The following is a 24,026-nucleotide window of genomic DNA, read 5'->3' as shown; positions in this document are numbered from 1 at the left end:
ACTCCCCCACCAATACACATAGATTGGCAAGCTGGATTAATAAGGAAGATCTGAAAATTTGTTGTTCGCAAGAAACCTCTCTCACCAACACAAACATTGAAGTAGTGTAAAACAGTAGAAAAAAAAAAATTCTGAGCATGTGGCTCCTGAAAACAGATAGGAGTAACTATACTTTTTTTTTCTTTTTGTTTTGAGGTACTGGGGTTTGAACTCAGAGCCTTCACCTTGAGCCACTCCACCAGCCCTTTTTTGGTGATGGTTTTTTTCCGACAGAGGGTCTGTGAACTATTTACCTGGGCTGGCTTCACGCTGTGATCTTTCTGATCTTTGCCTCCTGAGTAGCTGGGATTACAGCTGTGAGCACCAGTACCAAGCTAGGAGTAATTATACTTATATCTGATTTAAAAAGACTTCAAAAGTAAATTTGTCAGAAGGGACAAAGAAGGTTACTTCATACTAATAAGAGGAAGAATCCTCAAGAAGAAATAACCACTGATAGTTTTATGTGCCCAATGTTGGCACACCCAACTCCAGTGTGTGAACACTATTGGCTTCAAAGCACAGATAGACCCCAGCTCATCCATGCTGGTAGACTTCAAAAATAATTCAAATTCTAAAGCGTCTGGAAAAGAAACATTTAACAGAATCAAGAGACAGCCAACACAATGGGAGACAATAACTATAGTACAGACCTCAAGATGTTTTTTAAATGTGCAAATCACTCAAGAAATAAGAAAGCAAAGAAGTGAAGAGTCACTTTTCAAATGAAGAGGCTCAAAAAGGCGCAGCCTGCTTCTCTTGTCCACCACCTTGCAGTTTTCTCAGTCTGAGTCCCCATCTGCATAAGTGGAGCCTCCACCAGAAACAGCCTCCCCTTTCCTCAGCTGCTGGCCACGCCCCTCACCCTTCCAGCCTTGCCCTTTGGGGATTTTGCTTTGGCTCCTGTTGGATCATGGACCACATCACACACAAACACACTGGCCCTCTACTCACCTCAGCTGACTGCAATTGCCTCAGTCACCCTGTCACCTTGGGAGACACATGCTCTGGTCTTTGGGGACACCATCAGAGGAGGGCTGACCTAGGTTGCAAGCCCTCTGCATGACCTGGTTAAGACAAGAGTCCACTGGGGCCTCAGATTCTCCCTGTGACTGGGTCTGACATGCCCCTCTCAGGCATGCTAAGTTAGGAGAGCCACCTTAGGTGGGACGTTGGCCCTGGCACCTGGCCTAAGTCACAGAGAAGCTGTGGCTGTTAGTGCTGAACCTGGAATCTGGGTCCCCAGTGTGACTGGGTTTGGTGGGCCACCTCAGTGGGAAGGAAGAAGGGTGAGCAGCTACGGGAAGCATTGTAGGAAAGAGGAGACACAGCTGTCCTTGGGGACACTGCGCAGCTGTGCTTCCACCCCCCGCCCCTCGCTTTGCCCAGAGTCTTGTCCCACGCCTCACCCAACCACAACCTTTCCTGCTACCTTGGCAGGACATCGTCACTGGGCAGACTGGGCCTGCACGCGTCACTCGGCTAGTGTGCCTTGGGACGGTAGGGCTAGTCTTACTAGTTCTCATGGCAAAGCGGCAGAAGTGACATCACGTGCCTGGTTCAACCGTGATGAGGACCATTCCTCCTCCTCAGAAATGGAAGAGGACGGGAGAGCGGTCACAGGGAAGAACCCCACGACAAACAGCCTGTGATCCTTTCCCAGGTGGGGCGGAGACGTCTGCCTGCATTCAGCTCACCTGGCTGTGCACGGGTGCTCGGGGCAGTCGGCGTGGTGCACGTGCCCTCGGAAATGGAGTCGTGCGCAGAATTTGGAGCCCTCCGCACATCCTCCCCGGGGGTGACGGCAGTCCCTGAGCTTCAGGCTCCTCCTGCACACATAGGATGTCACAGCAGGCACCACCAACCTTGACGTCAGGATCCACTCAGCCCAGGCTACTCCCACTATGCTCTTAACAGGCAGGCAGATGTGTGAAATGAACTCCCGGTGACTTTGAAATAATGGGAGATGCAGCAGACTCTTTTAGGTGACAGATAGATGGACTAGTATGATTTAATCATCCCACAGCCTGTCGATATAGCTGTCCTTTGTATCGTTCTCCATAAATGTGTACAGTTATGAGGAGCCATTGCAAGCAATATTAATAAATGTAGACAAATTAAAATGCATAACAGCAGCTGGCTGTCCTACCTAATTGACTCAGTGTTTGTGCCTCTCATTGGAACCACTGGTTCTTTGTCAGGGGATTTTTGTGGTCAGCAGTCATCAGTGAAGTCACCGTCTGAAGTCGGTTATCCCAGTGGTGACAGTCTTCCATCTTGTGGGGAGGCCAGGGTCCTGCCATATGATATTCCTAAGCACAAGGCTTGGTGATTGGGGTTGTCCGCTGGTGAGGAATTTTCTGAACAGTTTCCCAGAGAGGATGGATGGCTGTCTCCCTTCAAGGTGGAGGCTGTTTTCTGAGTGAGAGATGGCACATTAGGCAGGAAGTTTTCAGAAGAGGTCCCCTCACTGAAACTACTTACGTCTTCTTCTAGCCACCGCTACTGTTGCCAGGGACATTCATAGGACTGCAGTCGGAGGCTAAGGTGAGACTGCCGTCCTCACAGGCACCCTGCAGGAAAAGTGGCTTCGTTGTGGCCCTTCTGCCCATCACCACCTTGCAGGAGATGTGAGTGCATGAAGAAGAAGAGGTGAAGAAGGACAGGCTCATGGTTCCCCTGTGCAGGCCGGTGGGATAATGTGCTAGGAGCAGGCCAGATAGATCCTTGGGATGCCCGGCCTCAACGTGGCTGGTGCAGCTGTGTCCCTGAAGTGTCTGGAGCTAGACGATGAGAAAAGTGGCCACCATCTCACTGAACTCGTGTTGCAAGAGAGTACCGGATCTCCTGGGCCTGATGCCCCGTGGCAGAAACAGTGCTGTGGAGTTGTTTGGGGAGCGTCAGCTGTGCATATTGATGACCTTGACTGAGCAATGCACGCCCCATGATGTCGTCTTATGTGAGCCTGCACCTGGAATTGACAGTTACATCTTACTAGTGAGGTGTGGCACTTCTGCCTAAAGGATCCATTAAAAGCCCTAGCCTTGCTGCAGGACTCCTGCTCCAGCTGGGAAGAGGGGTCTGTCTGAAATGACAGGGAGACTGTCAGCACTGCGGGGACAACCCCTGACCACAGATGAAAACTGCAGGCCTGTCATACTCCTTACCGTCACACAGCCCTGGGGCCCAGGATGTGAGAGTGACTTGTAACATGTCCAGTCTCTGCCAGAGGACCTTGATGTCCTCTCTGCCCCCACCAGTGTGTCCTCGGCTTCAGGTCCTGTGGATAATTCGTTCCCTGTGCAGCAGTGCAGGGCACACTACAAGTCCAGGGAGGCTGCCAAAGGAAGAAGCGGCTACAAGTTGTGCACAGAGCATGGCTGCCAGCTTGATCTGTTTCTCATCCTAAGGAAAAGTTCCCTTTTGCACCTCATTTTGCATTCTCTGTCTTTTCTTTCCTTCCCCACCCACCAAGGCTGGGGATCAAACCCGGGTCCCCTCACACTGAGCACACCCCAGCCCACATCCTCTTTCAAGGCAGAATTCCCACTTCAGCTCATCCTCTATTACACCCTCAATGTCCACCGTGATCAATCACGGATTATTTTCCTCTTATACATTTCATATAATAAGTGGTATGGGATGAAAAAAGAAAACCGTCACAAGTGAATGTCATTTCAAAAACTATAGTAAATCGCTGACATCAAGGGTGGCCAGAGCCATGGAGGTGGAGGATGTGAAGGACTCTGGGTTCTCAGCAGGAAGCTCAAACATATTGCAGGTTTAGCTGCAATCTGGTATGTCCCTTTTAAGGGGCGTGGCGGGGGCCGGGGGGGGGGGGGGGGGGGGGGCAGAGCCTAGGCATGGGGGGGGGCAAGGCCGGGGGTGTGGCCTGAGTGTGGCCTGAGAGTGGTGGGAGGGGCTGGAGCTGGGGCAAGGCGGGTCCAGAGCCTGGAAAGGGCAGGGGCGGGGCAGGGGCGGTTGGGGCGTGGTTGGGCGGGGCAGGGGCGGTTGGGGCGTGGTTGGGCGGGGCAGGGGCGGTTGGGGCGTGGTTGGGCGGGGCAGGGGCGGTTGGGGCGTGGTTGGGCGGGGCAGGGGCGGTTGGGGCGTGGTTGGGCGGGGCAGGAGCGGGTGGGGCGTGGTTGGGCGGGGCAGGGGGCGGGGGCGGGGCAGGGACAGGGCCCAAAGGCTGTCAGTTGCTTTTCCCAACTGCCCTGGCTGGAGTCTCTGCATTTGAACTCAGGGCCAGATCACCTCTGTCCATCTTCCTGCTTCCTCGGGGCCGAAGCCACCTGAGCTGCTGACCCCAGGCCCCGGGATTGCGGTGGCCCTCAAACCTTCAGTGGGGGATGAGCTGGGGTGAGGGCACTCTGCGCCCCTCGGGGTGACCCTGCTGGTGCTGCAACTCAGCCATGCTGGGCGTTTAGTTTGCTCCTGACTTCGAGCCATGGGTGAGCGGGCACTGGCCGCGCTGCACTGTCTGTCCCGTGTCCTGTCCCTCGTCCTGGGCTTTCCTGGGCTTTTCTCCGCGGGTCCTGGGTTGAGTCCTGAGTCAATGGGACTGGACTGAGGAGGACCACAGGACCTCAGCTTGACATGGCAACAGGACCACCTGGGAGGTGGGGCGGCAGCGGGTAGACCACCCTGCCCTTCAAGGATGGGGCTGTAGGTCGTTGTGGGTTGTGGGGGTTGGACCCTAGCCCTGGGTCCTGGAAAAAAGCCCCAGGATGACACCTGACTAATAGCAGAGACTACCCTCCCTGCTCTGTGATTGCTAAGGTCCAGGAAGGTGACCAATCGGGTTCCAAAGGGGAGACCTCAGCTGCTGAGTCAGTTGCTGTCATCTTGTCATCTTAAAGGCAGAGACCACACTAGAATGCTAGGCGCAGAGAGGGGCGAAGCAGGGCCATGAGGTCAGGACACCCGATTCCTGACATGGACACCCCGCACCCAGGGACAGCCATGGCTAACGCCATCATGCCTTAGACCCCTTAGGCTTAGTGTGGGTTTTTTTTCTTTTCCAGTACAGGGGGCTGAAGTCAAGGCCTCTCCACTGCAAGGCTCTGTGCCCCGCTCCTGTGCTGACCTCTCCCCTTCCTCAGGCAGCAGATGTTCAGAAGTCCTCAAGGTGAAAGGCTGAGGGCGTTTTCTGCCAACCCTGTGTTTACAGGCAGCTGTCTGTGTCACAGGTAAGCTTTGGCCCAACTGTACAGGGGCTGTGTAATGGGGAGGAGGTTTTCACAGCTCAAACCTTGGGTCAAGGAGCTGATACCTGTCTCCTACCTTCTGCTATTCCTGCAGAGGCAAACGACAGGACCACACCTGGATCCTGTGCAGGCTGCTGAGGTGAATTGCAGGCATGGTGGCTCTGCTGTCCCCATTGTGTCCTGACTGCCCCTCATCCTCAGGCAGCGGATAGTCAGAAGTCCTGAAGGTAAAGGGTGGAGGGCAGGCTCTCTGGCTCTTCTCTGTACAGAGAGCGAAGGTGCAAGGATAAATGAGGGTAGGCAAGGTATCCCCTGAACAGGTGTTCTGGGGACATGTCTGTTCAAGGGGTGTGAAGAGGAAAGGAGCCTGTTCCTCTCTCCGCTCCTCCTCCTCCTGGCATTGTCCTCCTGGCTATTTCTCAGACGGTCTCTAGGATCGTTCTCCTGAACCTGAACATATTTCTAGTGTTTTCCATGAGGCAAAATAGATTCATCACATTTGGATAACCCAAATCTTTCATTATATCCACTTCTGGTGTAATAAGGAATTCTGCTGTATTTGGGGCATGACTTTTACCGCCAGCTGGGTTTTTGTGACTTTGTGGTGGTTCAGTTGATTTTGTCCAAGCTGAATTTCCAATCGTCTGGAAGAACCAATAGTGCTCTGTGATCTCTCCTCGTCAGAGGATCTGTTCTTGGGCTTCTGCCACATCACGCTCCTCACTAATCCCTGGAAATCCTTAGGCAACACTAAATAATGATGCCACGTAAACCAGATTGACATAAGACATTCAGCAAGATGGTGTCCTCCGGTTAAAATTGTCATTGATGCTTGCCCTTGGCAGACTCATGTCCACGTGTTCAAATTGAGACAAGAGGAGCCTGATGGGCCTATAGCAAGCTTTCAAGTAATAATTATTCACCTGCAACGCTGTAGGTCATGAAAATAATCAGACCATTCTGTGAATGACCAGGGCTAGTCCAAGTCTTAAGTCATTGCAGTTCTGATCCTTCTCCGGCCCGTCTGTGTGATGGCGCAGTCAGTGCCATCCCAGCCCTCCAGGTGTCCGAGGCTTGGTGGTCCCCATGTGGCTGTGATGAAACTCACAAAGCTACCACACCAAAGGAGGTAGGATGAGCACAGCCACGTCGCTTCTGTGCCATGTTTTCCTTGTCCTTATTTCCCCACCTACTCACACCCAGCATCCCTTCCTCACACTTCCTTTGACAAAGACAAAGTCATGTTCTGTGACCTCCTGGCTATGGCCCAGTCTCCACGAGTGAGATGGCATGATGAGATGCTGCCTGTGGGACAGGTGACATCTTAGGGACAGAGATCTGAATCTGCTAGGGAACTACTGAAGGCCAGAGAATTTGTAATCCAGCCTCAAACCTGGATCACTGAGGAACGAGTTGGCATGAAGTTCCAGACACCCCCCTAATAGTGGCTTAGACTACCCTGGACTATGAAAGTGCTCAGGTGCAGTGTTCGTGATGATTTGAGTGAGGGTAGGGACAGAGGTGGCAACAGAAACAAGCACTGTTCCTTACTCCGGCTCCTCCCCGTCCTTAGAGATAACGTCCAGAGATTCTGCTAGTGTCATTCACCGTTAGACTCCTTCGTTTCTTTTCTGTTCTGCAATGAGGAGAATGAAGTAAGGGTCTGGCACTTTCTTGCAAGCACTCTCACCCTCAGCCAATTCCCTTCCTACAGCTTTACCTTGGGTTTTCCATAGGATCTTCTGCTAACTGTGCCGGGGTGGTCTTCAAGACCACCTCCTGTGTAGCTGGGAAGGCTCGATGCTAGATTTGAAAGTTTTACAGATCCTTCTCCCTGCTTTGCTTGTTCGTGTGGTGCTGTGACCACTTCTCAAAATTGTCACCACTGCTATTTCCAGTCTATTCAAATGCATATTCAGGTGCATATTACAGGACTATGTACCCCTAGAAAACCTTAGAAAGCCCTGAAGAAGTCCCCACCAGTTTCCAATGGCACAGGTAAAACAACATGGAGAGGGGCCGCTGGTCAGTGACACCACCTTGGTTTGGTGTCAGTCTCTGCGGTCCACCACTTTCATGTAAGCACAGTTTTCCTGTATGTGAGTATTTCTTTTTGGCTACCATGTAGCAACATAGTCTGAAATATACTGAAAAATGTCCGGGGCACTCTCTCCCAGCCTTGGGTCTGTCCCAGGTAGAGGCTGCAATCCCACCATCAGGTTGTCCCCAGGGAACAAGGTTTCTTTTTGTGACATACCTCCTGAGGACTTGCTGCTCTCAGGTCAGGGCTGGAGGCTGCAGTCACACCAACCAGCTGCACAGGGAGGAGGGACTTTTCTTCTGGGGAGACCTTGGGAGGATGGGCTTCTGACTCACCATGTTGGCTGTGGTCTGACTGTGAGTTTGCCCAATGAGGAGGAAGTTTTCTGAACTTGTACCTTGTGTTTACAGTCTGCTCTCGCTGATGGTGACACACCAAGCTCACTCCTCAGGACATTGTCATACCCCTCTTACTTTTTCAGCTTAGCCCTCCCTCCCTCAGCTAGCTACCTCACGTTTTAAGGAAATTTCTTCCTAATTGGAGCCCGGGCACCATTACTTGAAATAGTCTCCAACAATCCAAAATATATGCAAACCCAGGATATCGGGGACACTGGTTTTGTGAAGTGTGTCATTGACGTGTGTGTCTCGTTCTCTTCTTTGGATGCCGGGATGGAGCCCCAGCTCCCAGGTGTCCATGGCTGTCTTCTTCTAGAAAAGTCTGAGTTCTATATTTTTCATGCAAGAGATTCCTCTCCTCCTGCTTCAAAGCTGTCCTATGTGTGCACTTGAACTTCCGGAGGAAAACGTGCATTTCCCCGGGCCCAGCAATCTGGAAGGAAGAAAGAGGCAATGTCCCCACAGTTCTCTAGCAGGATGGTGACGGGCACACTACCGCATATCCACCTAGAGGGGACATCCACAGACGCAATTTCATCTCTACCCCTTCATCCTTTTGTTCCTGCTGCTGATTGGTAGTTTTGCAGGGCTCAGTGTAGAACCAGAGCCTGTGCCAGACAGGCAAGGGTACTACCTCAGAGTGACACCTGGTCCCTAGACCCCATCTTAACCCCATTCCCAAGAACTAGTCTTCACTTGTACTCAGACTTTGATGACTACCAACTCCAAGAGTCACTTTACCCTAACTCCAGGCCGAGCGGTCTGCAAGGACGTGCGGTGATTCTGCTCCTGGAGTGGTACACTGCACTCACACTTGGTCCCTTCCAGTTCCTCAAACTCCCAACTTCTACCCATGCTGCAGCATCCCAAATATGTCAACATGACAAACGAGGAGACCCGGACCCAAATCCTCAATCCTAACTCTATTGTTTCTCCATATGTTTACCCTTGAACTTGGCTGGCTGCACTCAGTGAAATCAAATCTTTGCTGAGTACTCAGTCCAAATCCATCACTGTAATGTGGGGAACACAAGAAGACACGTGAAGCAGGCATTTCTGATATTTTCTTGTTCTAATGAACTTTCTGAACCTTGAGCTTGGGGGGAAATTTTAGTTGTACAAGAGGAGAATGAGGTCTAGAAGAGGTCGGTCAGGGGACAGCAGACCTTCATGCCAGGATAGGGCGCCAGGGCTCGCAGCACATCTTCAATAAGCCAATTTGGGAAGCAGCTTTTCCAAGCTCAGCTTGAGTGCTGCCTAGGACAGGCTGGGGTCCTCACCCTGGGCTGACAGTCACCAGGCCATCTGGAGGTGAGGAGTGTTTTCCGAGAAACTGACACGGGGCTGCTTTTGTTTGGTGTGGGGCTCAACTCATCCTATAGGAATTGGGACATTGTCAGGAATCCCTGCCCATTTGCCCCAAATTGGGGACTTGAGGCGATGGCAGGTGTTGTCATGAGTACCCTGCACTCATCTGCCTGAGGAAGGCTTTCCTGCAAAGGTCAAAATTGCTTGGTACTCCCCAGTTTTACAAAGTAAGAAGACTTGAAAACTTGGCTTCTCTCTGTGTCCCTCACCAATTTTCTTTGGATCAGGCATTACAATGGCCTGAAAGATGGATGCCAATCAGACTTTGATGACAATCTCAGATCCCATGGATGAGACAGTACCTAGTGGTACAGATCCGCCCTAGGTCATCTAGTGTGTCAATGATGATTTGACAATGACTAGTGGTAAGGACCTCCATCCTAAGTTGTCAGGGCCCTCAGGGCTTGACAGCAGGTGCCCCTCTGTTCTAGAGCAGGGAATATTCTGCCCCTAACTGGGAACAGTGTTCCAAGTCTTCTGTCAGGGCATCAGAACTCCTGCCTGTCAGACGACAGATAGCTTTTCAGCACTCGGGGTTGAGGGTGCCAGGACCTACAACCCTTGAGTGACTGTGTGACAGCTTAGGTAGTAAGGTGTTAGGGCTCTCCACCCTGGACAGCAGCTCGGTTTACAACTCTCCAGCATAAGGTGCTGGAACCTTCCTCCCTCTGACAGTGGCTAGGGTTAGAACTCTGAAGCCTAGAGTGTCAAGACAGTGACTAGAGTCACAGGAGTCAGATGTAACGTGTCACTGCCCTCAGCACAGGCAGTGACTAGAGTCACAGGTGTCAGATCTAAGGTGTCAGGACTGTCAGCTTTTGGACACCAGCTTCTGCTATACTACTTGGTCCTAGAGTGACGACCCCATCAGTCTTTGGGATCAGCCCATGTACAGCTCTCGGGTCAGCAGTGTTGAGACCCACAGCTATATAGTGGTGCGTGTCATGGCTCTAGGGCCCAGGAGGTCAGGACCCTCATACCTTGACACTGAGTAAGCTATATGGTCCTAAGGTGTAGGGACCTGGTGTGACAGCTCCAGGGCCTAGATCTGGAACCACCAGCCCTTGACAGCAGCTTGTGACAGAGCTCCGAGGCCGAGAGCATCAGGGCCTTGCGCCCTTCCCTGCAGCTATTGTCACTGGTCTTGGGACGTGGGCTCTGTCACCCTCAGACATTAGAAAGAGGTGCTTTACCACCCTGTGACCTAGGATGCTAGGACTCTCAGCCCTCAGACAGTGGCTACTGCGACAATGTCTGGTTGGCGACTGGACAGTTGTGCATAAGTGAGGAGATTTCCCTTATGTGTTATGGCTGGACTGTTCACAGTTGTGTGGACAATCAGTGTGGGAAAAGAGTGGTCAGGCAAGTGGGGACACGGATTTCCCAAGTAGAAATAAATCATCCTGGCCTCACCACAGAGGACACAATCATATCTGTACTCAGGCCTAGAACTCAGGTTTCCAGGGTCTCAGAGGTGTAGGGCAGGAAGGTGTGGTCCCTCACCCCTGCAGACAGAATTCTGGATCATAACCCTGGATCTGGAAAGCAAACTTGCCCCTGAACAGATGCTACTCTCCAGGTAGGCCTCTCCCGTTGTCCAGCCTCCACTTCCTTGTAGTCCCCCAAACCCTCCTCTGCCCATCAATTCCCTTCTCTGTTTAATCCGCCATCATCCAGAGATTTGCTTTGCCTGCTCCCCGAAATACTTGTTCCATGTTACACATGGGAGCCAGTGCACCTGCTCTTCTTCATACCTTCACCTGTGTGCCTCACAACATCACAGTGAGTCAGGGAGAAAGATAGCAGGAGAGCCACCATGTCCACGATTCCGTGTGCAGTGTACACACAGGATGGCAATATCCAGAGATCCCTCTCACAGCAGCCCGAGGATGTCCCCTGCACCAGGCGCAGCGGCTAGCAGACCACAGTCAGTACATTCACTGAGGGGATGTGTTCAGGAAGTCACCTTGAGTAGGTTAAAATGCTGACAAATTCTGACACCACCACACAAAGTCACTGAGTGGGGAGAAGGAAGCATAAAAGTAGTGCACAACTGGGTCCCAGCTGCACAGGACACCAGATCCAGTGCCAGTCCTGTCAGACGTAGCAGGAGAACTTATCTGAAAATCCAAACTAAAATCAAAAGACTGGGGTTGCAGGACTGTTAGTGCCCTCAGGCCGCATGTGTGAGGAACTCGCTTCTGTCTCCATATTGCAAAGCAAAACAGGAAGAACAAAGGAATCTAATGGCGGAGAGGTGTCACTGGAAAGCAGGTCGGTGTCCTGCATGACTGGGTCTAGAGCGGAGGGGGTCCTGGAGAGGGAGAGTGTTCCTTTCCTCTTCAGACCTCTTGAGAAGACATACTCCCAGATTATGTACTTTGGGGGATAAGCCTTGCCTACCACCAACATCCACCATCACAAAGAGGAAAGTCAGCCAGCCTGCCTTTCCCCCTTTCATCTTCCTCACTTCTGAACGTCATCTGCATGAGCACGACAAGCAGTCAGGGCAGAAGTGTCACAAAGTGACAGCATGCTAGCAATTCCCAGGTGCAGCCTGCAATCCCGGTGCCCATTGCCAACAACGACGCCCAGTGCGGTCCTGTCTCTTCCTCCCACATGAGTAGAAGTTGCGACTGACCAAGGAATTTCACGTCCAGAACGTGCACCCGAAACTCCAGCAACGGGACGAAGCCATGTGGAGCCAAAGCTCTACTGTGACACAGAGACGAGGCCGTGAACACAAGGAACACGTTCAGAAATCTCCCTCGGCTTTTGGCAAACACTAGTCAGACCACGGATCTGTGGTGACCCTTAGAGGTCTTCTGGTGGTATGTCACCAGAGGACAAGTCACTCCTCGCTGTGCAAGTCCTTGGGAAAGCAGTGTGTAACCATGACCTAGAGAGCAGCCAGTCACTCAAGGTGTGTCCCAGGAGGAAAGCTCCTTCCCCAGGGGACATCTCAATGGTGGGACCACAGCGCTGCCCGTGAGAGGACCCAAGGTAGAAACCTGACCTGTTCTCGTGCACTCTCGCCTTCTGGCAGCCAGACCTCTTGCAAGGAGAAGATGAGGGATCTGCGGGGGAGATGTGAAGTGTAGACGTGGTCCTGGATTCCACACTCACAGACTGCCTGGCGTTTCAGGCAGACAGCCATCCCAGTTGGAGCCAGAGGTCCTGCGACACATGAACCAAACTGAGATAGAACATGGACCACGACGGTGTCTTCCAAGTGACACTGTCACTGATGCCAGCTTGCAGACTCGTGTCCATTTGCTCCTAATTGTAGGAAGGAAGACGTGTCTGGTTGCATCGTGCGTCTAAAAACATAGAGTCATAGTTATTGTGATACACTGGCCTCTGAAATCATGCAGTCCCCCTCCGGTCCGATCACCAGGCCACCTCAGAACGTGCATGCGTGTGGCCTGGAGAGGCGGCTGAGCGGAGGCGTGGGAGGGCAGCGGGACTGTCCCCCAGCTCACCTCACCCGTCGTTGTCGCAAACACAACCCATCCCCGGAACCCCTCAACCACTCATCCCCAAGGTTTCAGGGCGAACCTGAGAGAGTCAAAAGAGCCCAAGGCGTGGACCCCGCTGCAGGGGGTAACACGCACTCTCGTGGGAGACAGAGATGGCCACGGCGCCCGCCACAGGAAACAACCCCTCCGTTGATCTGTGGCCCACCTCTCTCAGAGGATGAACTTCGAGTTTTTCTGGTTGACCTCCGGCTGCCCGGCACACAGCAGCAACAGAAACCCTGAAGAATTTGGCACTGTCACGGGCAGCTCTCCTCCACTTCTTCCTGGAGGTCGTGGTCCCTCCATGGTCATCATCTCCCTGACTGGGCCTGATTGTGACACTCTGGGGTTGCCCACTCGTGATGGGACTTTCTGCACCTATGGTGGGTGGGTGGGCAGTTGGGAAGCCCACTGGACACGCTGCCAAGCTCTCCCTGCCGAACATCCTGAGGGCCACAGCAGGAGACCCTCGTGTTTCTGGCCTTCGTGGGTTCCCTGCAGGTGGCTACAGCAGGCCACGAGGCTGCCGAGTTGAAGGGGTGAAGGGCAGGTGCGCTGGGTCGCCTCTGGAAGGTGCTGACAGGACCTGTTGGGGGCAGGCAAGGAAGATTGTCAAGGTGTCTGACCTCTTCCACTTGTGTGCTGGAACTGTTGCAGGAAATTATGAGCTGAGATACAGGACACTGAGGCAGATTAGCAGGAAGCAGCATTTTATTGGGCCAGCACAGCCCCAGCGGACTCGTGTCCAAAGGCTGAGGTCTGAGAACAAAGGGGTCTCCCTTATATCCCCTTGCAAACAGGTTACAGAAGTGAAAAGCAAAGCTCAACCCGTGTATGGCTGCATGTGACTCCATTGGCTGTGTCATTCCCCCAGTGCACTGTGACCTTCATGTTCCAGTTCTTTAAGTTTTATCTCCCTGCTTTGCCATCCCTTGCAGCCTGTCTGTCTTCTGGACCCCCTTTCTTGCTACAGAACTTGTCCCCCTGTGGTGTCTGATGCTGGAGGAGGAGGAAGGTGGCCATAATATGGTTGAAAGACTTTCATTAGAGAGTCCCTGATCTCCCGGGAATGATACCCCAGTCCACGCATCGTTCCCAAGACGTTGCGATAGGATTGGGTGGGGGGTATCTCCTGCCTCTGATCTTGGTCTGCCTTTAACCAGGGGTGCTGGATGATATCAGCCACAGTGGGCCTCCCTCTGGGGTCGGCAGTCAGGATGTAGTGGGTCAGTTGTTGCACCTCTGCAGACAGGCATGCTGGAAACTGGAACGTCAGATGCCTGATCTGCTGCTCCAGCTCACAGGTGGTGTCTTCGCTAAAGGGGAGCGAGCCCGTCAGGATGTAATATAAAGTCATTCCTAGACTCCACACGTCCACGGGAGGCCCCTCGTAGGCCTTCCCATCAAAAAGTTCAGGCGCCCAGAAAACATCGGTGCCACAAAACATGAGCAATTTTTCCCCGGCTTGGACAATGGCACTGAGGCCAAAGTCACTGAGTTTCACTGAGCCACTACCATTCACCAAGATGTTGCTTGGCTTGAGGTCGTGATGCACAATGCCCTTGCTGTGACAGTGGCTCAGTGCACAGGTGACCTCCCCCTCCTCCAGCCGACCTTTCTCCAAGACGTAGTTATGGAGGTCTCCCCCACCGGCAAACTCCATCACCATATATAATTTTTGGGATTCTATTACATGAAACTAATGCACAATGTTCGGGTGATCGATAGTTTTCGTTAAGGCCACCCTCCGAGGATGTGGGGGCAGAGCTCTGCTCCCCTTTAGAAATGATTTGGATGGCCACCTGGGCTCCTGTAAGTCTGTGCCAGGCCAAATTAACTTCACCAAAGGCGGTATGGGGCATGTGTATCACTAGAAACGCCTCCCTCAAAAGCCAGAGATCCCTGAATAAAGAACCCAAGAGGTGCTGCAAGGTCCCGACTGTCTTGGTGAGCAATTCTGCAGTTGAGCCCAGGTCCAGGGCATGTGAGATGGAGCAAGCATTGTGGGGTGCGGGCAAGGCAGATCCCGTGCGCTCAGCACTGACTTGTGTGGTGCAGCTGTCCCCTGAGGTGTCCCGTCCTGAAGCATCACATCATGGCTGGCACATCATTGAACTGTGACAGAGATGGTCAGTGACAGAGTTTCCCAGCTTTCCTGTGTATCGTGTCCTGTATAATCCATTGTGGACCCTATTGTGCCGGCTGACTTTTTGCAGAGTGTCTTGCTAGGGTATTTCTCGCCTTGGCTGAGCCCTGGGTGTCTCACGAGGCCTTCTCATGTGAATCTGCATCTGGGGTGGACGCGATCTCACAGCTGAGCTCAGTGTTGCACTCGCTGAAGGTAGGATGTGAGTCATTCTGTGTTTAGAAAACTGTGAACCACGGCTATTGTGAGTCACAGGTTGCTTTCAGGGCCTGCTGCTCCAGCTGGAAGGGCTGTGTGTAGAAATGGTAGAGTCTGTGAGCACAGGAGTGGACCATCCCATGTGTCAGATGTCACCACAGACGGGTCATGGTCCTCACCCTAAATGAGTCTGTGGCCCAGAGGGCGAGAGTGCCGCAAACCCTGTTGAAACTGTGCCCTGCTCTAAAACTTGGCTCCCCGCCAAATGTCACTGTCTTGGTTTTGAATGTGTCAGCCACCAGGATTTCAGGGCTTCAGGTCTCAGAGGGTCGTTCCTCTCCCAGGTCCATGGCGCAATGTCCCGAAAAAGGACAAGGTGTCCCTCGTAGCATGGCAGCTTGCTGTGGTCCTCCCATGCTGAAAGGGATGGAAGGATTGGACAAAGTCCATCAATTTCTACTCTGATGGCCCCCACTGTCCATCATCCAGAGCCTCAAGGCCTAATTGTTCCTAAACGTACCACCTCTTAACACTGATGCCTAGGGTTGAAGTTGAACGGGAATTTGAAGGAAGAAACACAGTCACATCCTGGCTCCCCACCTACACAGGTGTTGGAGACCCCGTGTTCTGAGCGCACCCCGTGGGGGTGGCATCTCTGTGTGAAGCACAGCTTTCTGAACACCCCGTGTTTGAGGTAGAGCTTCGGCCCCACATTGTGACGGCCCAACGGTCAGGAACATTTTGAGCTCCTACATTCTGTGGACCTAGCCCTGAAACACATGGGGCAGACACAAGAAGACATTGTGAGCACATGCAGGTCAGAGGGAAGTCACAGGCACAGTGGCTCTTCTGCCACCCTCTGTGCTAACTGCTCACCATCCTCACACAGCTGATGTTTGAGGTCGAGAAGGGAAAGGGCAGGCTCCCCGAGTCTCGGCTTTGTGTGAGAGGTGAGTGGAGGGCTGCGGTGGGTATGCACTAGGCCCATCCCCTGGAATAGCTCCTCTGGGAATCTGAGTTTTCAAGAGGATTGGGGAGAAAAGGAGCACTGTCCTTGTCTCTGGGGTTCCTGCTCCTCTTTGTCCTCCTCCCCCTCTTCCAGGATCAGTCCAGATGGTCTCTACCACTCCTTTTTCATGATCCAGAGGGTGTTTCCTGTGGTTTGGATGACAGGAAGTAGACTGATCACAGCTGGATGATGGAACGTTTCATTGCATGTACTCCAGGTGTAAGGAGTCCTGCTCTACCTGTGTCACGGTTGTCACAGCCACCTGGTCTTGGTTTCTGGCAGGTCAGTTTTCCTTGGCCAATGTGGCTTTCCTAGTGTTCTGGAGATCACTAGATCTGTCACCTGTCCCCATCAGAGGAGGAGTTCTGCAGTCCAGCCACACTGTCACCTCCTCACCTTGTTTGCTAGAAATCCTCAGTAGCCACACAAATAAGACCAGATAAATAAAAATGTACATGAAACATTTACCAAGCTTGTGTCTGCCCACTTAAAATTAGGAGTGATGCCAGCTATGATGGATTTCCATCCACCAGTTCCTGATTTCAACAGGGGGAGCTCCTGGTCCTCGATAATGCTGTCACTCACAATTATTAACCCAAACTGCTTCAGGGAATGAAGCCATGAAGCCATTCTGTAAATGGTTGCATGTTTTCAAATTTGAATGATGGCTATTGAGAGTCTTGGTCACTGCAGTTTTGATCCTTCTCTAGAGCAGATGTCATCAGGTTTGTGGTGGATGACTTTTGTCTGGAAAACTTCTGACTTAGACATTCTGACAATTGCAACCTGAACAGCATTTGTGAGATTCCAGGATGTCACCTGCACATAGACAAAACTGGACAGAACACTGGACTCCAGGTGGGCACAGCCTAAGTCACTAAATGTCTTTGTTCCTTAGATATGAATGAAAGGGTTTCAGAGGCACTGACTCCCACCTGACCTTCCTTCACTGGCAGTGCAGCGTGGGGTCATGTCAGATCAACTAGGACACCTACCTCATCAATAGGATGACATCAGACCTCGGGACAAGGCTGTCCCTGCCACAAAGGGGCATTAAAGCCCAGCAAGGTTACTGGTGGAGGTCTTCTGACAAAACTTCTTGGTGTCTGTAGTTTGGGGAAAAAAGCTGTTCAGACAGGAAGGGAAGTTGTCAGAATGCAAATGGAGTCACTTGTGCCCACCCATCGAAGGTAACCAAGGCTGAGAGGTCAGGAAGAAGCGGTTCCTAAGCAGAACCACACGATTCCAAAGCCCACACCTGTCCATTCCACCTGAACGGGAACTGACCCCTTGCCTTCCTACTGCCTGCTATGGCTGCTGCTCCAGACACCCAGAGACCCCTCCCTGTGTGTGTCCTTCGAGACAGGAGGGCGATCCAACACACACCTCTGCTGATACACCGCGGGGTTCATCAGCCATGGGCACAGGAGTAGGAGGAAGCATTTCTTCCTTCTCAAGCTACAAACACCTGTCCCCTGAAGTCCCTATGTATGCCCTTCACACCATAGCCCACAGCCTCCCCGTTTCACAGGGGTAAACAGACTCTCTAGAAGCCGTGATCCTGTAGGACAAAAGGCCTCTGGATGTGCTCACTCACACCCAAGGGGGAGCCTGTGCTACATTGAGGGCAGAAGGCCGTTTTGGGGATGGACAATCAGGACAGGCTGAACCTTGAATTCATGAATAACCCACCACGCCTCTCAATGACAGGAAGAGCCACTCAGGGATGGCTGTCCTGGGAACACACCTGGTCACCACTTCCCTGGCTCCTCCCTTCTGGGGACACTTACGTTCCGTTACTGCTCCCCTGTGGGACCTTGAGTCATTAGAATTCTCACCGAGTCTGTTTCCTCTCATTTCCAGCCAAACACCACAGATGCTGCTGCAGCGGGGATTCTGTCAGCACCGTCTGGTGTCCTGCTGCCCTCGGTCCTCGGATACAGGCCACCATGTGCCCACAGACCGTCCCATAACCCTCTGTCAGAACAACAACGAAGTAGGCAGGGACAGCTCTACACCCCTGCCCAGCTTGAAGCAGTTCCAAGAAGTTGAGACTTCCGCCCCATTGCACCAGGATCGCTTTTGTTGTTCTGACAGGGGGGATGTGGAGGAAGGTCCCCCTTGAGGAGGCATGGTGGAAACAAAATTCCAGCTCCAGGTGGAATGAGGAAGTGAGGCCAAGCGCTCAGATGTCAACCACCATCCAAGGCAGGAAGAAAGGATCAAGACCCAGGGAAAAGGACACAGCTGATCCACAAAACCCCACATGATCTGCCCCAAGCCCACGTCAGCACAGCAGCAGGACAAATTCTTCAGCAATGCCTTGAATAAACCTTTGCTTCCACATCTGCTCTCCATAATACTTTAAACACCTGGTGGCTGTGGAGTCCTCCACAATCCCACCCCCACGACCCTCACCCACCTACCTGGCCTCTCACCAATCCACTACCCATTCCCATCTTTTTTCTTTTTTTTTTTTGGTGGTTGTAGGGTTTGAACTCAGTGTCTCACACTTGTTAAGCAGGCATTTTACCACCTGACCCACTCTGCTAGCCATTTAGAGTTGGGTATTTTCGAAATAGGATGTCACAAACTATTTGTCCAGGCTGGCTTCGAACCATGATCCGCCTGACCTCTGCCTGCCGTGTAGCTAGGACACAGGCATGAGCCATGGGTGCCTGGCTGCTCCCCATCTTTGAACCTTACCTGTCTGCCTGACACCCACCCTCCTCCCCTCCCACCCTATGCCTACTCCACAACACCTGACCCCTTTCCATCACCCTAACCCTACCCAGCCTCCTGACGCCCTCCATCTCTCCCTTCTCTAACCCCCACTCTTCCTTGGCCTATCCTTCCTCTTGAGGCTCCCTGACTTCCTTCCACCTACACCATGACCTCTTCACCTGACTAACCCCTCTGCACCCTATTCCCATTTGCCAGTCCTACGCACTTCCCTGACCCCTACTATTTTCTGACCACCTTACACCCTCCCTCAACCCTCTCCATCTCCTCGAACCTTCCCCACCTTCTTACCTCCCTCACCTTCTCTCATTCCACATCACCTCCCTTACTCCTCCCTCACTCCTCCCCCCCTCTTCCCACCCATCCCCACCACCCTGACCCCTCCCCACCTCCCTCACCCCTCCCTCTTCACTTACTTACCTGGACCTCTCCTCACTCACTGAGCCATACCTCTGTAAATTCTACCTATTTTCATGACCACTACCCACTGCCCTGTGTTCTGGGGTCCTGTTCCTGGTGGGCTGAGAACCCAAGGACACAGAGCAGCCCCTCCCCACACACACCAGCACATTGTCAGAGCCTCAGAACCTAGTGGATGCTCACAGTAGATCCCAGGCCAGAAACAGGCCATCTCTCCAGGAGATGGGCATCTTCATAACCAGAGGAGCTCCCCACTAGGAGGCGACCTTGCGCCCCTCAGCCAGGGTCCAGGCACCAGAGCCAGGGAGGAGGTAGACTGGAGGCAATGGGGCCACCCCACAGAAAGGATTGCAAGAGTGCCCTGGACCCATCGGGGATGCCTGAACCTTGGCTAGGCTTTCTACCAGGACAGACCCATTGGCCTGAAGGACCCATGCCTGTGCCTTCAGTCCTGGCTCCACTGTGCCCAGCTGGGCCTAGGCTCCAGTGAGCAGAAGGCCAGGGTCTCTACCTGCAGTGGACTGTGCGCTTCTCCCTGCCTTTCCTGACCACAAAATCGGGGCACACACCCGAAGGGAACAAAACTGCACTGCAGCGTGGCTCCTCTGCTGCCACGGGACTTCATGATCTTCAGCCCCCAACACGGATGGGAGTCCATGTGCATTTCTCCTGAAAGCACATGAAGGGAAGTGGGAGAGGGGCACAGACTCATGGCCATGCAGCCCTTCCCCCAGGCACCTGCAGTGAGTCTTTTGCCTGGCCCCATGCCCGTACTCAGTAGGCGCTCACTAGCTACTTGCTGAGTGGAGGATGGGGTGGGTGCCAACCAAGCTGCTCAGTGGGACACATCTGTCAGGCCATTTTCAAAGGGTGAAAGGACCCAGGTCAGCTGTCCTGAGCAGGAGCTGGAGATGGTGTTGAGGTGGGGATGAGAGACTGGAGGAGGAGGGTGAGAGACTGCAGGGGGAGGGGGAGAGACGGGAGGGGGAGGGGTGAGAGACTGGAGGAGGAGGATGAGAGACTGGAGGGGGGAATGAGAGACTGGAGGGGGAGGGGGAGAGACTGCAGGGGGAGGATGAGAGACTGGAGGGGGAGGGGGAGAGACTGCAGGGGGAGGATGAGAGACTGGAGGGGGAGGGGGAGAGACTGGAGCGGGAGGGGGAGAGACTGGAATAGGGGAGAGACTGGAGGGGGAGCGCGGGCTGTCCTGGACATGGAGCCCCGGGAAGGTACAGCCCACACTGTGCAAACGCAGTGATTCTGTCCCTGCCTCTGACAGGGCATTTGTGTGTCAACAGGTTCCAGAGGTTTGAGCACTAAGGTGGGGGTGAGAACAAAGCCCCCTCCAGGCCCGGGGTCAGCAGGGGTAGGCTTTGCAAAAAAGCCTTCCTTGGGCTGATGTGAGCAGGGACACTGAGGACCCCATCCGTCACCTTCCCGTCCCTGATACAGGACAGAGGGCCACAGTGCCTCTGACAATGTCAAGGTCCCAGACAAGATGCCTGAGCCCAACCCCCAATACAGAAGGAGCCTCGGTTTGTTTCTTAATGAACTACATCCCCCCCTTATCTCCAGGCCACCCAAACTCTGGCTGTACAAGGAGTGGCTGCCCAGGGTGAGGATGCCAGCCTTGTCCCAAGCAGCTCCTAGGCAGGCAGGGAAGGGTTGCTTCCCTCAGTCATTTCCCGAAGACATCCTGGGAGCCCTGGCACCTGGTCCTGACCCTGCTGACACCTGTGCCTTGCTCAACAACCCCTTCCCACTGTCCCAGCCAGTCCCCATGGGTGGCCCAGGGCACTGAGCTCAGGGTCTGCAGATTGTGACCCCTGCTGCAGGGTCTGCTCCACCTGGGTGTCTGCACTGCCAACCTGGCCAAGAGGAAGAACAGTCACCTTCTGACACCTCAGTGAATTTGAGGGGCAGAAGAGGAGGCCAGGGCTGGTCGCCAATGGGGAGAGGTGGGCAGCCTCACCTAGCATTGATGTTTTCTGCAGGACATAGCACCCCTACTTCATCTGAGCCACAGGAACTTGAAAACAGTTGTTAGGACCAATGTCCTAAACCTCGGACCTTGCTAATGGGTGCGTCACAGCTCTCTGCCTTAGGATGTTGGGGTTCTCAGGTGTTAGACACTGGCTAGAGGTACAACTGTCTGGTGGGCAGTTCCGAGGAGCCTTGTCAGAGGCACAGCCAGGGAGCATCTGTGCCTGGGGACAGCAGAGAAGCGTGGGGTTGGGGTTTCTCACAGAGCAAGGCCAGGTCGGAGAACAGAGGGCCAGGCGGAGCAGACCCTGTGAGCAGAGTTTCACAGTGGTCAGGCCCTCGGCTCAGTGCTGGCAGGACTCCATGGCAGGACAGGGTGACATGACTCACAGGATATCTTCAGCAAGCATCTTTGGGGGTCAGCTTTTCCAGGCCAGTGTGGGTGCTGCCCAGAAGTGGGCGGGCGTCCTCACCCAGGACACTCAGCAGGCCACCTGGGGGAACAGGTGGTTTTAGTTTGTTGAGAAACTGCAGTGAGGCTCCTTTTGTTTTGGCTGTGGCTCAAGCCTCTCCTCTAGACTTCCAGCATGCTTAGAGGGCTGGCTGTGAAATGTCACAGGATCGGGGACAGGGCAATGATGGCAGCTGTCCCCCTCAGCGTCCCTGCCTGAAACCCTGTGATGAAGGCTTTCCTTCAACCGAGCCTGCTGACCCGACGCTGCGAGGGGGCTTCCCTGTCACCCCCACCTTAGTGCTCACTTCTCTGGAACCTGTGGACACACAGCTGCCCCGTCAGTGGCAAGTAGATGGAATGGTTCCGTTGTCACAGTGTGAGCTGTGACCTCCCAGGGTCCACGTCTGGGACAACCCACCTTCCCCACCCAAGTCTCTCATCTGCACAGCAATACCGCCTCAGCTCCTGCTCCAGGACGGCCGAACTCAGCGTTCAGCCTTTAAAGTCCTGAGAGACATGGCACACTGACCAGCTGGGCTGGCACCGTCTCTATTCAGGAGGTAGCTAGTGGGCACCTATGGAATATGAGGCATGGGGCAGGCAGCGGGCTCAGGGTGAATCCTCGGGAGGGAAGTGGTCAGTGCCCTGGATTCACATAAGGAAATTGAGGCAAAGGAGACATGACAGAAGGGTCTCCCCACCCCCACACCTCCTATTTCTCTCATCCTGCTGCAGAGGCAGGACCCCATGACGCCTGCTTGGGAAATTTGCAGGTGCACAGAAGGGGGTCTTCATGTCTATGGGTCTGTGTGGGACCCCCTCCCACTTACCTTCCTATGACTGTCGGTGGAAATGCACGCTGATTCCATTCCCTGGTGGGGGCTGGAGATCCAGAAGTCCTGGGCAGAGGCAGCCACAGAACAGAAACCGCACTCAAGTCCTCAGACATGCAGGCCGAGTTGCACCCTGGGAAGGCAGAGAGATGCACACAGCCCACCCAGAGCAGGAGCTGGGTTTCCCGCTTGCCCGTGTCTCTGAGTTGAACGTGGAAGTGGCTCCACCACGGTTAGGGCCATGAGGCAGGTGGGCAGGCTGCTTGTCCATGAATGAGTTTTACTTGGGGCCCTTACAGAGCAGTGGGGACCGGCACATGCTGGCCTGCCTAGGCCACCACCCACTGGTTATGTGTCCGTATACTTACAGGCAGCAAGGAGGAATCTGTGCAGGGGGGCACTTGTTTTAGAAACTGTGCCCCACTTCCCAGGAGGAAACTAACAGTGGCAGTAGGCTTTCTGCCATCAGATGAAGAACTGGTGTCTTACTCTCACTTCAGCTCGGGCGGTGCCTCTGGTCAGTCATGTTGACAGCTCTCGCACCGAGACGGCGGTGCTCACATGTAATCCAGAAGACCCCTTCTCCCACACTTGGGCGACCTGGGAGAGAGAAGAGAAGACCCAGAAGGACGTCCACGAAGCGACGGCCACGAGATTCTTGACAGAGGAGCCGAAGACATACTTTGGAAGAAAGATGGCCCTTCACACATGGTGCTGGCAAAACTCGACATCCACACTGGGGCTGCAAGCAGGTCCCCATCTCTCACCCTGTGCAGAAAGAACTCAAAATGGACCAGAGACCTTAGTTAAGACAGAAACTTGGGAACAGCTGGAGGAAAATGTGGGTCGAAGCTTTGCCATGAATTTCCAAATAGGCATCCAGTGGCAGAGCCCCAGGCGAAGGGGTAAGCACCCAGTACTTACATGACTTAGAACCATGGTCCTCCTTATCTCGGCCTCTCAGTAGCTAGGATTATAAGCATCAGCCACCAGCACTTGGCTTCATTTATTTTTATGTGGATCCATTGGTGTCCAAAGGACAATCACATCTCACTGCATTGTGATTCGCTAAGAAACCTCTATTCCCTAAGACACCAGTTACTAACTAGGATACTCTTTGTCCTTTCACTTTGGAGCTTTTTCTGCTATTAGAGCATGCTATTAACATTCATGCACCTGACAGGAAGAGAGATTTCATCCTAAAAGCCCCATAAGATCCCCATCAGGTCCCTCATCAGACACTCTGGTCCCCAGAAGCCAGTGGGTAGCTACATTCAGAGTGATGAAGGAAACAACTGTCACCGAAGAGCCCTACAGACAGGAAGAGTGGATTGAGTAATGGAGGCATTCCAGGGGTCTCTGTCCCTTCATCCTGCTCTAACAAAATACCTTAGAATCAACAGGAATGGATTTCTCACACTTCTGCATGTTGGCAAGTCAGGGTCAAGGTGCCAGGGAAGTTCATTGTGTGGAGAGTTCAAGCTCTCCCCTGTGACGTGGCATCTTGTTGTGTGTCCTCCCAGGATGAGTGGGTGGAAGGGTTGAACCCAGCCCCTCAAGCTTTTCTCTAAAGGCACACACACTGTCCATGTGTCAGGAACCTCATGGCCTAATTATTTCCCATGACAAATATAACAGCTAGTACTAGCTGGTTGTGGCAGTTCATGCCT

Source organism: Castor canadensis, chromosome 6, assembly GCF_047511655.1.
Source record: "Castor canadensis chromosome 6, mCasCan1.hap1v2, whole genome shotgun sequence".
NCBI lineage: Eukaryota > Metazoa > Chordata > Mammalia > Rodentia > Castoridae > Castor > Castor canadensis.
The sequence above is the reverse complement of the archived record's forward strand: the minus strand, read 5'-3'. Positions refer to the sequence as shown.